The sequence below is a fragment of the Mobula hypostoma genome, chromosome 16 (assembly GCF_963921235.1).
Source record: "Mobula hypostoma chromosome 16, sMobHyp1.1, whole genome shotgun sequence".
NCBI lineage: Eukaryota > Metazoa > Chordata > Chondrichthyes > Myliobatiformes > Myliobatidae > Mobula > Mobula hypostoma.
In genome coordinates, this window is record NC_086112.1 from 26139908 (window position 1) to 26154299 (window position 14392).

The following is a 14392-nucleotide window of genomic DNA, read 5'->3' on the forward strand; positions in this document are numbered from 1 at the left end:
TGTTTATTTTGTTATATGATTTTAATTACGCTGTGGGATGCATCATATTCTAATTCATGTGTAGTCTTAAGTTAACGTTGTTGATAATTAAAGATAGTATGCCCCAGTGCCTATAAAAAGAGCTCATTGCCCTCAGTGTGGGGAGAGACAGGGGCTGCCAGGAGTTTACACTGAATGAGAATAATTTATGGAGATACTGTGTTTTCTTGCAGATATCTTTTTGTAAATATTGGCTTTTTTCACTATTTTCACTAACTTTTACTAATTTTTGGAAGTTTTATTTTTGACACATCTAATAAATACCCTTGCGCTAAAATACTAAATGACTCCAGTCATTTTTAACTTGGTAAAGATAAAGGTCATAATCCACATTTTTAACTGTGTGTATATAATTATTAGATTAATGCTGCATATAATGAAGCTTCTATATTGGTAACAATATCCACAAACAAATTATTTCAGCTGGTTTCAGTACTATAGTACCATTCAATCTCCTCATATTTCCACACAATCACATACTGTACCTTCCCTTCATCTCATTGCCCTTCTCTATTTCTTTAAAACATGTTTCATTTCCAACTTTTCACATTTCTGATGAAATATTACCTCTATTTCTCTCTCCATAGTTGCTGCCTGACTACCTTTAAAATATAATCCCATTGTTAGAATGACCAGTTAATACTTGTTAAAAGTCAAACTTTAGTGATTAATACCAATCAACAACATGACTTACTTTGTTACATTGTTTGCATTTACTCCTTGAATCATTTTGCGATACGTTTGCTACATCAAAGAATGGAGGTTGCTGTTGGGGGTCTGCAAGGAATTTTCAGTGAACTTACTAAAATAATCATATATAGTGGTGCAAATGGGGTTGATGCAGCCCTAATAAAATTAGTTTATAGGATGTTGTTTGTCTTTATAAATCCTAATTAACTGTCTGAAAGATTTTATTGAATTCTTCGTATTTACTGTGAATGCCCACAAGAAAATTATCAAAAATACAGAATAAAAGACAACAAATTCAAGTCGATAAATGTAGAAAATGCCAAGAATAACCAGAAGCAATCCAACACATTACAGGATCTTGTAGCATTCTAACACAATCTGATTACTTACACAGGCACAATCAAATGGCAAACATCATTCATCAAAAGCTTGCTTTAAGATACAAACCCATAAATGAAATCACACCTTACTATAAATATAAGCCTGATCCAGCTTTAGAATCAGAATACCACAAATTACATTATGACTGATCAGTTATTACAGTTAGAACAGTCCATAATAACTGTACAGATATAATAATACAGGATAAACAAGCAAGAACAATTTATTTAAAAGATATAGTCATTCCAAACACACATAACCTACAGAGATCAATGTGAAAAACACCAGAAAAATGCTGAATTAAAAGAGGGAATTGAAAGACTTTTGAACATGAAAAAGGTATACATTGTTCCGATAGTAATATCTACAAATGGTGTCATCCTAAAGGCACTAAGCTATACAGCATTTACGTGGCTTTATGTAAATCTTCATAAAGCCATGATACTAAACAACACTAGAATAGTCCAAAAGTTCCTAGCAACTGACAAATGAGTGTGCTTGGCTATGCCCATACCTCAGATTTTACCAGCTCAAGCTGAAAAAAATTAATAATTGAAGTAAATTATCAATAACATGAGATGACTTGAAAGTGAGCTCATAGTTTGTGGGAACAGTTCAGTGACGGGGCAAGTAAGCTTGAATGAAGTTATTCCCTTTGGTTCAAGAGGCTGATAGTTGAGGAATAATAACTGTTACTGACCCTGGTGGGGTGAGTCCTGAGGCTATCGTACCTTCTTGCCTGTAGTAACAGTGAGAAGAGAGCATGACCTGGGTGGTGGGGTCCCTGATGACAGATGCTGCTTTCCTGCAACAATGCTACATGCAGAATGATCAATGGTAGGGAGGGCTTTACCCATGATGGACTGCTCTGTATCCAAAACTTTTTATAGGATTTTCTGTTCAAGGATATTGGTGTTTCCATACCAGGCTGTGTTGCAGCCATTCAATATACTTGTACGACAGATCTATAGAAGTTTGTCAAAGTTTTAGATGTTATGCTAAATCTTCATAAACTCCTAAGGAAATAGAGGTACTGCTGTTTTTTTTCATAATTGCACTTGCATGCTGCGCCCAGGACAGGTCTTTTGAAATGATAACACTGAGGAATATCAAGTTGCTAACCGTCTCCACCTCTAATCCCCCTCTAAGGACTAGCCCATGGACCTCCAGCTTCCTCCTCCTTATCAGTTCCTTGGTTTTGCTCACATCAAATAAGAGGTTTTTGTTGTGGCACCACTCAGCCAGATTTTCAATCTCCCTCCTATATGCTGATATGTCACCACTTTTGATTCAGCTAACAATAATAGGGTCATCATCAAATTTAAATATGGCCTCAAAGACTGAAATCACAGGATCATTGGGAGCTGTGGGAATTCATGATGGTTCCTCCGTGCGTTGATGGTCAAATCGAGTAAAGTGAGCATTGAGCTAATCTGGAAGCAAAGCTCTGCTGTCACCTTTGTCACCTGATTTCACTTTGTAAGAGGTGATAACACTCAAACCCTGTCACAGCTGTTGAGCATCCTTCATTGATTCAAGTTTAGTCTGTAATTGTCACTTCACCTAATTGTGAAGGATTCAATATCTTTCACAACTAGGAGCCACGTACATTTCAGCAACTGCTAGTATTGGTGTTGTGAATAACAATAATTATATGTGTATTTTCCGTCCTTGAGACTGGATCTAATCTTTGTTTACTTTAAAATTGTGTTTAAAATTGGATCTGAAACAATTTAAATTGAGTGCTGCATTTAATATTTACAAAGTTGAAAATAACTGCATGGTCATATTTGTTAATGTTTCATTTACAACATTTTTTTTCATCAGTATTAGATATAAGGTGTTGAATGTAAAAAGGCCATCAACACACATCTGATAGGCATGGAAATTCCTCACAGAAGCTGAGGAAAATTCAGGACAAGGTAGTAGAAAAGCCATCTGTTGATTTTCACATAATCCCATAGGGGAGATGTCACATTTATTTCCCATGAACTTTAACTTCAAAGCAAAAGGATGCAAACACATTGTTGGTGAATTGCCACCATTTGCATATCAAGAACAATGACTGCTATAGTTACTTAGAAGAATTCCAGCTCCAATGAGGTACTACCCTCCAGAGTCCATTAATGGTAGTTCAAATTCTGCTGTACAGGGAACCTGCTTGACTCAGGCATGCGATTCCTAAATATATCACAATCACATTATTTTTAAAATTTTTTTCAGAAATATTCTTCTATTAAAATAAATATCATGTCCTTTAGGTCGTTAGACATAGGAGCAGAATTAGGCCATTCATCCCATCAAGAACACTTGGCCATTTCATCATAGCTGATCACGGACCCTTTTCAACCCATACACCTGCCCTTTCACTTTATCCCTTGATGCCCCAACCAATCAGGAATCTATCAACTTCTGTTTTAAATATACCCATGGACTTGGCCTCCATGACAGTCTGTAGCAGAACATTCCACAGATTCACCACTCTGGCTAAAAAAAAATCCTCCTTACCTCTGTTCTAAAAGGTCGCCCCTCAATTTTGAGGCTGTGCTCTCTAGTTCTGGATACTCCCACCAGAGGAAACATCCTCTCCACACCCACCTTATCTACTCCTTTCAACTTTCGACAGGTTGCAGTGAGATCCCCACGCATTCTTCTAAATTCCATTGAGTACAGGCCCAAAGCTGCCAAACACTCCTCATATGTTAACCCCTTCATTCCTGGAATCATCCTTGTGAACTGCTTCTAGACTCTCTCCAGTGACAATACATCCTTTTAGAGATAGGGGCAGCAAGACCGTTGACAATATTCCAAGTGTAGCCTGACTAGTGTCTTATAAAGCTTCAGCATTATCTCCTTGTTTTTATATTCTATTCCCCTTGAAATAAATGCCAAAGTTGCATTAGTCTTCTTTACTACAGACTTAACCTGTGAATTAACCTTCTGGGAGTCTTGCACGAGGACTCCCAAGTCCCTTTGCACCTCTGATGTTTGAATTTTCTCCCCATTTAGATAATAGTCCACATTATTGTTCCTTTTACCAAAATACATTATCATACATTTCCCAACACTGCATTCCATTTGCCACTTTTTTGCCCATTCTTCCAATTTGTCTAAGATCTGCTGTAATCTGATTGCTTCCTCAGCACTACCTACCCTTCCACCTATCTTTGTTTCATCTGCAAACTTTGCTACAAAGTCATCAATTCCACTATCTAAATCATTGACAAACAATGTGAAAAGTAGCGGTCCCAATACTGACCCCTGAGGAAAACTACTAGTCACTGGCAGCCAACCGGAAAAGTCCCCTTTATTCCCACATGCTGCAACCTGCCTGTCAGCCATTCCTCTATCCATGCAGTATATTTCCTGTAATAACATAGGAATTTTTCCTTGTTAAGCAGCCTTACATGAAGCACTTTATCAAATGCCTTCTGAAAATCTAAGTAAATGATATCCACTGCCTCTCCTTTGTCCATGCTGCTTGTTACTTCCTCGAAGAATTCTAACAGATTTGTCAGGCAAGATTTCCATTGACAGAAACGATGCTGACTTCGACTTATTTTATCATTAGTCTCCAAGTACCCTGAAATGCTTTCCCAACCAATGAGGTTAGGCTAACTGGCCTATAAATTCCTCTCTTCTGTCTTCCACCCTTCTTAAAGAGTGGAGTGACATTTTCAATTTTCCAGTCCTCTGGGACCATGCCAAAATTAAGTGATTCTTGAAAGATCATAACAAATGCATCCGTTATCTCTTCAGCAACCTCTTTTAGGACTCTGGAATATAGTCCATCTGGTCCAGGTGACTTATCCACCTTAAGACCTTTCAGTTTGCCTAGCACTTTTTCCTTTGTAATAGCAGCGGCATTCACTCCTGCTCCTTGACACTTCTGGACCTCTGGCATACAGTTAGCGTCTTCCACTGTAAAGACTGATGCAAAGTACTTACTAAGTTCATCTGCAATTTTTTTGTCCCCTATTACTACCTCACCAGCATCATTTTCCAGTGGTCCAATATCAACTCTAACTGTCTTTTTTTTTCTTTATATAACTGAAAAACTTTTTGTATCCTGCTTTATATTATTGGCTAGTTTGCCCTCATATTTCATCTTTTCGTTTCTTAGATAGATAGATAGATAGATAGATATACTTTATTAATCCCAAGGGAAATTTGGTTTCGTTACAGCCGCACCAACCAAGAATAGAGCGTAAATATAGCAATACAAAAAACCCCATCAATCAAACACCAAAATGCAAACTATGCTAGATGGAAAATAAGTCCAGGTCCAGTCTATTGGCTCAGGGTGTCTGACCCTCCACGGGAGGAGCTGCACGTTCGATGGCCACAGGCAGGAACGACCTCCCGTGCCGCCAAGTGTTGTATCACGGTGGAATGTGGCCGAAGTCCAACAGTAAAAAGTTCAATATCCAGTCTGCAAACACGTTCCTCGATCGTAATATACCCCGGATTGCACCAGAACAGTAAGCACCGAACTCCTTTACGCTCACCGCTCTCAGTGCACTTCCGGTCAGCCGGAACGGTATTACCCACCAAACTCCTCTTCTCCAAAAGTCTCTGTTGTCTCGACCCGGTCCTCTTTCCTCGGCTTTGTGATCCCCCTTTGTGTTTTCCTCTGGATTTCAGCAGGGGAGTCCGCCGCTCTGTTCGCTAAGCCGGCCGGTCTTTGCTGGTCCGTGAAATACACAATGCGACCTTGCTTCTGTCCCACACGTTGGGATGTAACCATTTCCAGCGCTAAAGAAAACCCAAATAAAACTCCCTCTATCAGCATGTTAGAGAGGGTGCAGCTTCGATGTGTTACCGTGAGAAAAAAAAATACAAAAAATAACGTAAATTAAAAAGTAAGAAGAAGAAAGTAAGAACAGATCAGAATGGCTGTACCAGGCTGCATGCATGACCGGCGCATGCGCACTAATAGCTTTAGTGCGCATGCGCCGCTGTAACAAAACCAAGCTTTCTTATAGCTTTTTTAGTTGCCTTTTGTTGGATTTTAAAAACTTCCCAATCACCCAACTTACCACTGATTTTTGCTATCTTATATGACCTTTCCTTGAGTTTTATGCAATTCTTAACATCCCTTGACAGCTATGGTCGCCTAGCCCTGTCGTTTGAGAACAATTTCTTCTGTGGGATATATCTATCCTGTGCCTTGTGAACTATTTCCAGAATCCTCAGCCACCTCTGTTCTGCCGTCATCCCTGCCAGTATCTCCTTCCAATCTACCTGGGCATGCTCCTCGCTCATGCCTCTGTAATTCCCTTTATTCCATTGCGATACTGATACATGTGACTTAGGCTTCTCCCCCTCAAATTGCAGTATGAAATTTCCCTGTGCTAGTTTCTTCCCTCCACACTAGATAGCTACTTGCTGCACAATGCATAGCCAGTAGCCCTTTATTGACTCATGGTGCCTCATAATGCAGTTTGGACTCTTCTGCAAGTCACAAACAATGCATCTCAAGCATCAGAAAAACTATAGAAATAACAATGATTCAAGTTAATTGGGCACAACACACAATAACTACAGTGTTGATAGTAATTGCAGGAAAAACAAATCTATCACGGAGACAAGAATCATCAGGATGAAAATGAGTGGAAGTCACCCTTCTGAGTGGATTCTTGGCCATATTAAGATGCTATATTTAGCCTGAACCATGTTCATCCTCTTTTATCTAATAATATTGTAATAAATGATCTATTTAAAAGTGATTTTCTCTTGTCCAGTAATAGAGTACAACAACATCAGCATTATTTTCCCTTCTTCAACAAATATTGCTTGACTTTCCTGTAACATTTAATTGGGGCCATATCAAGTAGGTTCAGATAGTCCACTATTATCTTTCATCCTCTTTTAATAAGTAACTTTTTAAGCCCTTTGAACTAGTTCAGTTCAAGCATTATGAACCTCAGCTTCAAAATTAGCCTCAGAAACGAACTCCCAGATGTACAAATCCAAAATATTAATCACATTCAGAGATCAGATTCACAGTATTTTCTTTGTTGTTACTTTAGATCCCCACACTTGTGGCTGATTTCTTTTTGTTTTTATTCCAATATCTCATCCATTATTAAACTGTTATTTTTCAGTACGTTTTGATTTGTGTTTGTTATAACTTCAGTAATAATAGAAATGGAAACAGACAAGTATTGTGTATCTGCATGCAGCAATATTTTGTTTTTCCACTCTTTACACACCCTGTTGATTAACTGCTAGTAAGCCAGATCACATCAATACAATGAATTGCGCACCTCAATGTCATGCTCTTCTCTCCCTTAGTTTAAACATCCCTTAACAAATGGCATGCAGGTCATAGTCATTCATCAACAGAGAACGTAATTGTTTTGGATGAAAGTATATTGTTCAAGCACAGAATAAGTTTAGGGAATTATTCTACTGACTTTTAGAACTCATAGCCTTTGAGAAAAGCACAGTCAGGTATGATTTTCTCTGGTGCCTTCCAATGGTGAATGTTCAGGAAAAACAATAGGCAATAGGTGCAGGAGTAGGCCATTTGGCCCTTCAAGCCAGCACCACCATTCACTATGATCATGGCTTATCATCCACAATCAGAATCCAGTTCCTGCCTTATCCCCATAACCTTTGATTCCGCTATCTTGAAGAGCTCTATCCATCTCTTTCTTGAAAGCATCCAGAGACTTGGCCTCCACAACCTTCTGGGGCAGAGCATTCCATATATCCACCACTCTCTAGGTGAAAAAGTTTTTCCTCAACTCCGTTCTAAATGGCCTACCCCTTATTCTTAAACTGTGGCCTCTGGCTCTGGACTCACCCATCAGCAGGAACATGCTTCTTGCCTCCAGCGTGTCCAATCCCTTAATAATCTTATATGTTTCAATAAGATCCGCTCTCAGCCTTCTAAATTCCAGAGTATACAAGCCCAGTCGCTCCAATCTTTCGACATATGACAGTCCCGCCATCCCGGGAATTAACCTTGTGAACCTACGCTACACTCCCTCAATAGCAAGAATGTCCTTCCTCAAATTTGGAGACCAAAACTGCACACAATACTCCAGGTGTGGTCTCACCAGGGCCCTGTACAGCTGCAGAAGGACCTCTTTGCTCTTATACTCAATTCCCCCTGTTATGAATGCCAGCATGCCATTAGCTTTCTTCACTGCCTGCTGTACTTGCATGCTTGCTTTCAGTGACTGATGTACAAGAACACCTAGATCTCGTAGTGCTTCCCCTTTTCCTAACTTGACTCCATTTAGGTAATAATCTGCCTTCCCGTTCTTACCACCAAAGTGGATAACCTCACATTTATCCACATTAAGCTGCATCTGCCATGCATCTGCCCACTCACCCAGCCTGTCCAAGTCACACTGCATTCTCATAACATCCTCATCACATTTCACACTGCCACCCCGCTTTGTGTCATTGGCAAATTTGCTAATGTTATTTTTAATTCCCTCATCTAAATCAATAATATATATCGTAAACAGCTGCGGTCCCAGCACTCCGTTAATCACAACTCTTTGTTTTCTGTCAGCCAGCCAATTTTCAATCCATGTCAGTACTCTGCCCCCAATACCATGTGCCCTAATTTTGCCCACTATTCTCCTATGTGGGACTTTATCAGAGGCTTTCGGAAAGTCCAGGTACCCTATATCCACTGGCTCTCCCTTGTCATAGTTACATCCTCCAAAATATTCCAAAAGATTAGTCAAGCACGATTTCCCCTTCGTAAATCCATTCTGACTTGGACCGATCCTGTTACTGCTATCCAGATGTGTGGTAATTTCATCTTTTATAATTGACTCCAGCATCTTTCCCACCACCGACGTCAGGCTAACCGGTCTATAATTCCCTGTTTTCTCTCTTCCTCCCTTCTTGAAGAGAGGGCCAACATTAGCCACCCTCCAATCCACAGGAACTGATCCTGAATCTATAGAACATTGGAAAATGATTACCAATGTGTCCACGATTTCTAAAGCTACCTCCTTAAGTACCCTGGGATGCAGACCATCAGGTCCTGGGGACTTATCAGCCTTCAGACCCAACAGCCTATCCAACACCATTTCCTGCCTAATATCAATTTCCTTCAGTTCATCCATTACCCTAGGTCCTTTGGCCACTATTACATCTAGGAGATTGTTTGTGTCTTCCCTATTGAAGACAGATCCAAAGTACCTGTTCAACTCGTCTGCCATTTCCTTGTTCCCCATAATAAATTCACCCGCTTCTGTCTTCAAGGGCCCAATTTTGGTCTTAACTATTTATTTTCCTTTTCACATACCTAAAGAAGCTTTTACTATCCTCCTTTATATTCTTGGCTAGTTTACCTTTGAACCTCATCTTTTCTCCGTGTATTGCCTTTTTAGTTACCTTCTGTTGCTCTTTAAAAGTCTCCCAATCCTCCGGCTTCCCACTCGTCTTTGCTATGTTATACTTCTTCTCTTTTATTTTTATACTGTCCATTACTTCCCTTGTCAGCCACAGCCTCCCCTTACTCCCCTTAGGATCTTTCTTCCTCTTTGGAATGAACTGATCCTGCACCTTCCGTATTATTCCCAGAAACACTTGCCATTGCTGTTCCACTGTCAGCCCCGCTAGGATATTGTTCCATTGAACTTTGGCCAGCTCCTCCCTCGTAGCACCATAGTCCCCTTTGTTCAACTGTAATACTGACACTTCCGAGTTTTCCTTCTCCCTCTCAAATTGTAGATTAAAACATCATATTATGGTCACTACCTCCTAATGGCTCCTTTACCTCGAGGTCCCTGATCAAATCCGGTTCATTGCACAACACTAAATCTAGAATTGCATTCTCTTTGGTAGGCTCCAGTACAAGCTGTTCTAAGAATCTATCTCGGAGGGACTCCACAAATGCTGTGGTGGCACATAGAAAAAGTTCTGCTACAATTTCACTAATAGGATCAAAATTTTCCATGTCTCTGCTTAAATCTGGAAGAACACGTTCTGGTAATGTTAGAACTCACGATAGAAAGAGGTGGTCCACGGACATGTCTATTTTCCACTCGCATTGTGTAGCTCAGAGGGCTCTCATCTTGTCAACCTCTCGACATCTGAAATCCCAGCCCCTCACCCTCTTCCTCTCCCTCAGAAAGAACACCCAAACAGACATACAGAAGGGATATATGCCTTGAAAATTAGCTTTTTGTTTCCTGCAGTGCAGTACATTTCAAGACAAGGTCAAACATAGTTAATATTAATTTAAATTTACATAAGTTATGCATAACTTACACATGTGCAAAATAAATAGCAAAATAAACATATTGACACTAAATAATTGTTGTGACATTCATACAGATCATCTGAAAAGCATATTGTGATTTTGGAACCTCATGATATACTCATTTTTTCATAGTTTCTTTTGACATCGAAGGAGACCATTCAGGTGACTAGTTCCATGCCAGCTCTCAGAACATTTGGTTAGTTGTACAGTGCAGATTTGGAACTTTCAGTCTAAGATGACCTTTTTACTCATTTACAATGATCCCAATTGATTGTTTAAGGACTGCATCCTCTATTCTTTGCCTGTTTAATTTCTGTCTAAGTGCCTCTTAAATGTAGGAACAGTACTGATTCCACCTGTTCCTTTGGCAACACATTCCAAATATTAAAGTTCAAAGTAAATTTATGATGAAAGTACGTTCTATATATATCACCATATGCTTCCTTGAGATTCATTGTCTTACAGGCATTCGCATTAGAACAAAAATACAATAGAATCAATGAAAAACTAATACAAATAAAGATTGACAAATAATTAATAGTCAAAATAAATAAATATATAAATAATACCAAGAACATGAGTTGCAGAGTCTTTGAAAGTGAGTTCATAGGTTGTGGAGTCAGTTCAGAGTTGGAGTGAGTGAGGTTATCCACACTGCTTCAGGAGCCTGATGGTTGAAGAGTGACCTAGTGGTATGGTCCTCCACCTTTTTCATGATGGCAGCAGGAGAAGAGAGTAGGGCTACTCTATTTAAGAAGCAGAACAGAGCAGAGACCACCAGGATCACTCATCATAAAAACATTCTCTCTTATTTTGATACCCTAACATGATAAAGATATTGACTATCTCCCCTGTCTATGTCCCTTTCATATACTTCTATCAAGTCACCTCTTGGCTTCCTTTGGTTCTTTGGAAACAAGCCCAACCTATACAATCTCACTCAGAACAAACAGGCTAGTCTAGTATCACAGATGGATGACATATAGAAACAGATAAAATAAGTTTCATTAGGTGTAGATTTAATATCAAGTCCAGAAATCTGTTTTTTATTCCACTGGGAATGGAGGACACACTTTGCCTGATTTGTCGGGCATCTTCCCGCTCTGCAACTCACAACACCTATGTTTTTTTGTCTATGTTCTAAGTCTCTAACATCTCTTATTCACTTATTGTTGACAGCTGATTCCCTTTTTATCCTATCAGAGACATATCCCTTCCTCCCAGTTTTCCTGCAGAGCCCACTGGAGGCTAGAGATCTAGATGCAGCCTGTCTTGGGGTTGAAGGACTGTCTGTGTGTGCGAGTGGGTGGGTGGGTGGGTGGACGGATGGGAGAATTGAAAGGGGCTTGTTTTTTTTTTGCGGTTGTTCTGTTGTTATTGCTTATGTTCTGATTGTGGTCACTTAAAAATTTTATTGAGATACAGCGCAGAATAGCCATGACCTATGAGCCATGTCACCCAGCAATCCCCCAATTTATTCCTAGCCAAATCACAGGACAATTTAAAACGACCAATTAACCTAGTAAGGGCTACATTTTTGGATGTGGGAGAAACCAGAGCACCCGGAGGAAACCCATGCAGTCACCAGGAGAATGTACAAACTCCTTACAGGCAGGAATGGGAATTGAACCCAGGTTGCCCGTACTGTAAAATGTTGTGCTAACCACTACGTTACCGTGCTATTCATGCTATGGTGGCACTGGAATGTGTGCGGACACGTGCAGGTTGCCCCCAGCACATCCTTAGGTTGTGTTGCTTATTAACACAAATAACACATTTCACTGTAAGTCTCAATGTTTGTGTGATAAATAAATGAATCAGAATCAGAATCTGAATCTTGGCTTAATGAGCTTTTTTTGCCTCCTTCCCAGTTCTGACCAAAGAACTTCAACTTGAAAAGTTAACTTTGCTTTACTTCCATAGTTTGACATGTTGAGTATTTCCTGCAATTTTTTTTGTTTTAATTTTAGATTTCCAGCATCATATAACCATATAACAATTACAGCACGGAAACAGGCCATCTCGGCCCTTCTAGTCCATGCCGAACTCTTACTCTCACCTAGTCCCACCGACCTGCACTCAGCCCATAACCCTCCATTCCTTTCCTGTCCATATACCTATCCAATTTAATTTCAAACAACATCGTACCTACCTCAACCACTTCTGCTGGAAGCTCGTTCCACACAGTTACCACTCTCTGAGTAAAGAAGTTCACTCTCATGTTACCCCTAAACTTTTGCCCTTTAACTCTCAACTCATGTCCTTTTGTTTGAGTCTTCCCCATTCTCAATGTAAAAAGCCTATCCACGTCAACTCTATCAATCCCCCTCATAATTTTAAACCCTCTATCAAGTCCCCCCTCACCCTTCTACACTCCAAAGAATAAAGACCTAACTTGTTCAACCTTTCTCTGTAACTTAGGAGATGAAACCCAGGCAACATTTAAGTAAACCTCCTCTGTACTCTCTCAATTTTATTGACATCTTTCTTATAATTCGGTGACCAGAACTGTACACATTACTCCGAATTTGGCCTTACCAATGCCTAATACAATTTCAACATTACATCCCAACTCCTATACTCAAAGCTCTGATTAATAAAGACCAGCATACCAAAAGCTTTCTTCACCACCCTATCCACATGAGATTCCACCTTCAGGGAACTATGCACCATTATTCCTAGATCCCCCTGTTCTACAGCATTCTTCAATGCCCTACCATTTACCATGTATGTCCTATTTTGATTAGTCCTACCAAAATGTAGCACCTCACATTTAACAGCATTAAACTCCATCTGCATCAGTATCACAAGTCCATAGCTTTGCAGCAGGCACCAAGTTTTTGCCTTGTCTCTGAGAACAATTTCATGCAGAATTGGATGACAAGCACTACAGCACTTACACTGTCCAACTACAGTTGAACCCTGAGCAAACTTTCAATACTTAATAAACATTGGCATAATTAGCTTCCTTCAATACTATTATTTATTGTAGATCTATGAATGTGATAAGACACTGCAGATCAATAGGTAGATACTTTATTGGTGGCAAAGGAAATTACAGTGTCACAGTAGCATTACAAATGCACTGATATACTAATATTAGAAGAGGAGAAAGAAAGAATAAAAAATAAGTTACCTCAAGCAGTCTAACAGGAGGGTGTCATCACTTCCCCGGCTTTAGGTTGACTCGTTATAGAGCCTAATTGCGGAAGGCAAGAATGACTTCATATAGAGCTCTTTGAAGCAGTACAGTTGTCTTAGCCTATGACTAAAAGTGCTCCTCTGTTCGGTCAAGGTGGCATACAGAAGGTGAGAAACATATTGTCCAGAATTGTCAGGATCTTCCATAGGGTCATTTGTTCTACCACGGTCTCCAGTGTGTCCAGTTTGCCTGCTATAACAGAGCCAGCCTTTCTAATCCGTTTATTGAGCCTGATGGTATTACTTGTGTTGATGCCATTCACCCAGCACACCACCACATAGAAAATTGTACTGGTGACAACAGACTGGTCGAACACATGAAGGAGAGGTCTGTATTCTCCAAAGGACCTCAGTCTCCTCAGGAAGTAGATGCCACTCTGGCTCTTTTTGTACACAGCCTCGATGTTGGTGCCCCACTCAGGTCAGCCATCCAGGTGCACCCCCAGGTACTTGTAGGGCCTCACCACATCCATGTCCTCACCATCAATAGTAACAGGGAGCAGTGCTGGTTTAATCTTCCTAAAGACCATCACCATTCCCCTTGTCTTACTGATATTCAGCTACGGACATTGTCCTCCACCAGGGCGTTGTATTCACTCTCCCGTCCTCTCTTTATACACCCAACTATGACTGAGTCATCAGAGAATTTCTGCAGATGACATGACTCAGTGTTGTATCTAAAGTCCGAGGTATACAGGGTAAACAGGAAGAGAGCCAATACAGTACCCTGTGGGACTCCAGTGCTGCTTATAGCCATGTCTGACACACAGCTCTGAAGCTGCACAAGCTGTGGTCTGCCAGTCATGTAGTCCATTTTCCAGGATACAATGGAAGTGCCAACCT

The 14392-nt window shown here is 40.1% G+C and overlaps 1 long non-coding RNA gene across 1 annotated transcript; it reads right to left on the reverse strand.

The window, feature by feature from the left end:
- Positions 1 to 813: 813 nt before the first annotated feature.
- LOC134357300 (uncharacterized) lies at positions 814 to 14146 on the reverse strand. The gene is made up of 3 exons (XR_010020588.1): positions 13485 to 14146; positions 10918 to 11094; positions 814 to 5918 (listed from the first exon to the last, which is right to left on the reverse strand). It is a non-coding gene; the product is annotated as an uncharacterized LOC134357300 (long non-coding RNA).
- Positions 14147 to 14392: the final 246 nt, after the last annotated feature.